This window comes from Tupaia chinensis, unplaced genomic scaffold (genome assembly GCF_000334495.1).
Source record: "Tupaia chinensis unplaced genomic scaffold, TupChi_1.0 Scaffold139484_1, whole genome shotgun sequence".
NCBI lineage: Eukaryota > Metazoa > Chordata > Mammalia > Scandentia > Tupaiidae > Tupaia > Tupaia belangeri.
The window spans coordinates 748,889-752,001 of NW_006199369.1; the positions used below are offsets into that span (position 1 = coordinate 748,889).

The 3,113-nt window shown below is 40.6% G+C and overlaps 1 protein-coding gene and 1 pseudogene across 1 annotated transcript in view; one reads left to right on the forward strand and one right to left on the reverse strand.

Annotated features, from left to right (window-relative positions):
• The window catches only part of ABCA13 (ATP binding cassette subfamily A member 13), a 500,786-nt gene that overhangs the window by 274,041 nt on the left and 223,632 nt on the right, over positions 1-3,113 (forward strand).
• Positions 2,635-3,076, reverse strand: LOC106736379 (40S ribosomal protein S12 pseudogene; annotated as a pseudogene).

Below are 3,113 nucleotides of genomic sequence, written 5' to 3' on the forward strand. Positions count from 1 at the left end.
GCCGTTCTTGCTTTTTTTGTAGAGGTTTATTGCTATAGGGCATGGGCACTTTACGGAAAGATAGAAAGAGACCAAAAGCGAGAAATCAGCCCCCCTCGGGGGATGGCCATGCTGCAATTCCTTTTCCTCCATTCTCCTCTCGAGATCTTGGGCACACATGCACATGTGCCTGGAGTGAGTTTAAGACACTGGGTCCGGGACACGAACCGCATGGGAGTCCAGCTAGCCATTATGAGAACTGCTGGTCCCACAATTTGGAAATTTTTCTTCCAGGATTTCATGAAATAGATTTTCTATGCCCTTATTAGTTTCTTCACCTTCTGGGATACAGATGTTTGGACTTTTAGTGGAGTCTAGTATTTCTTGTATATTATCCTCATTTTTTTTGTTGTTTTCTCTTTTTGATGTTTTTTTCTAGGTCAGAGATTTTATCTTCTATGTCAGAGATTTTATCTTCAGCATGGTTTAATAAACTTTTAATGCTTTCAAGAGAGTTTTTGATTTCCTGTATTATAGATTTCATCCCCAATGGTTCCATCTGATTTTTTCTTAGAGTGTCCATTTCTTCTTTCATATTGTGGAAGGACTTCCTAATCTCCTGTAGCTTATTGTCTCTTTTCTGTTCCAACTCATAGAGTTTTGTCACCATGAATAGTTTAAATTCTTTCTCTGACATTTTGGTAACTTCTGTTTTTTCAAGAGATGGAGGTGAGTTATTGTGTTCTTTTGATGGAGACATATTTCTTGGTTTATTCAGATCTAAGGCTCTTCTACTTCTAGCCATTGGAAGATGTATCCACTTTTGGATACCTTTTTGGAGAATGTTTGACTGGAAAAAAAATGTGCTTCCCTTTTTGCTGTGGACTGATGTGTGCTGAAGGCTCTTTTCTGCTGTACTTTGCAATGTGGTCTGTACAGGAGGAGTCTACATTCATGAGTCTGAAGAGCAGTCTCTCCTTTTTTGCAGGTGGTTAAGTAAAAGGGAGTATCCAAGGGAGCCTCACAAGACCAGGGTATTTGAAAACTGTGATTCTAGACCTGTCTAACTCCTTTTGGTGCATGGAGGATAAGCCGGAGATGACAATATAAGATGGAAGAGAAAAGAATTTAAAAGAGAATAAAGATTTCTCCAGGGGGCTGGAGATGGAAGTGTGCCCTGCTAGAGATCTGGGGGGCAGTCCTGTGGGGTAAGGAGAGGTGGGAAATTGACAAAAGAAAGAAGAGAATAAAAAAGCCTATCTTGCTAACAGAGAAAGGGTCTCTGTGGTTGGGGAAGCTGGAGCTGGGGTTGGGGTGCCCTGTCTCAGTGTCCCTTATGCCAGGGGGCTGGAGATGGAAGTCTTTTTTTTTTTAATTTGGTTTTATTATTTTTTAATACATTCAATAGCTGATGAATTTATTACAGCATGCAAAATTAATTTTCTCAATATCAATACACTGTATATTTGTCCAGTTAAAGATATTATCATACACATTATCATCAGCAGATAATTTCCCACTTTTGTGTCCCTTAAATGTTTTGTTTCTTTCTTTTTCCCTTTGATTCCTTTCCTCTTACCTTCCCCTTTCCCACTCTCTTCCCATGCTGTCTCTAATATCCACAATTGTCTCTTTACTTTAATTATTGTTTATTTTGCTGTGCAAAAGTATTTTTAGCTTGATGTAGTCTCACTTGTCTATTTTTGAGGTTATTGCCTGTGCTTTGGGGGTCTTAATTAAAATATCTTTGCCCACACTGATATATCCAAGAATTTCCCCTGTGTTTTCTACCAGTAGTTTTATCATTTGAAGTTTTATGTTTAAATCTTTGATCCATTTTGATTTGATTTTTATAAGTGGTGAATAATAAGGGTCCAGTTACATTTTTATGCATATCCAGTTTTTCCAGCACCATTTGTTGAAGACACTTTCTTTTTCCCCATTAGATTGTCTTTTTTTTTTTTTTTTTTTTGGAGAGATTTTCACTGTAGGGCGCGTGCGTTCGCCAGACAGACAGAGAGAGACATAGAGACAGAAAGCGAGAAATCACCCCCCAGGGGGGATGGTCATGCCGCAATCCCTTCTCCTCCATTCTCCTCTCGGGATCTTGGGCACGCACGCACACGCGCCAGGCGTGAGTTTTAAGCCACCGGGTCCGGGACACGAACCGTGGTCGACTACGTGGGAATCCAGCGACATAGCCATTACGCTAACTGCTGGTTCCCTGTCTTATGCCCTTTGTCAAAAATCAGTTTGCTGTATGTTTTGGGGTTTATTTCCTGTTCCATTGGTCTATATGCCTGTTTTTGTTCCACTACGACGCTGCATTGATAATCACAGCTGTGCAATATGTTTTGCGGTCAAGAAGTCAGGTGTCTTTTACTTTATTCTTTTTGCGTAATACTACTTTGACGATATAGGGCCTTTTGCAATTCTAAATTGTATTATTATTTTTATTCTCTCTTTATTTTTTACATTTGAAGTACTCTTCAGTGACATCCTTGGCTACGACGCTGCATTGATAATCACAGCTGTGCAATATGTTTTGCGGTCAAGAAGTCAGGTGTCTTTTACTTTATTCTTTTTGCGTAATACTACTTTGACGATATAGGGCCTTTTGCAATTCTAAATTGTATTATTATTTTTATTCTCTCTTTATTTTTTACATTTGAAGTACTCTTCAGTGACATCCTTGGCCTGAGATTCCTTGCCAAAGCCCTTAACTACTAAACAGCTGCAACCAACCACTTTACAGGGTTTTCCCTCTCTGTCAGTTTTACAGAGGCCTATCCATTCTCCTAGTTTCTTGTTGTCATCAACCTTAATCAGGTTGATTTGGTGTTTGGCACAAAGGGCCTCCACCAACTTGACATACATAGGTTCATCACAGTTGGAATCAAGCACACACAGGTGGGCTTGGTGCTTGTCTAAGGTTTTGGCGGCTTCGTGAATTCCACATGCTAGGCCATCGTGGATGAGGATGGTCTTCAGCACCTCTTGTAAAGCAGTATTAATGTCCATTACACCTCCAACAGCAATGCCTTCCTTGGCCATGGCAGGGGATTACGGGTGGAGCCGAATCTTGAACGCACCCGAGCCTCCACCTCCCCACGACTTGGTGGCGGCAGGGGAAG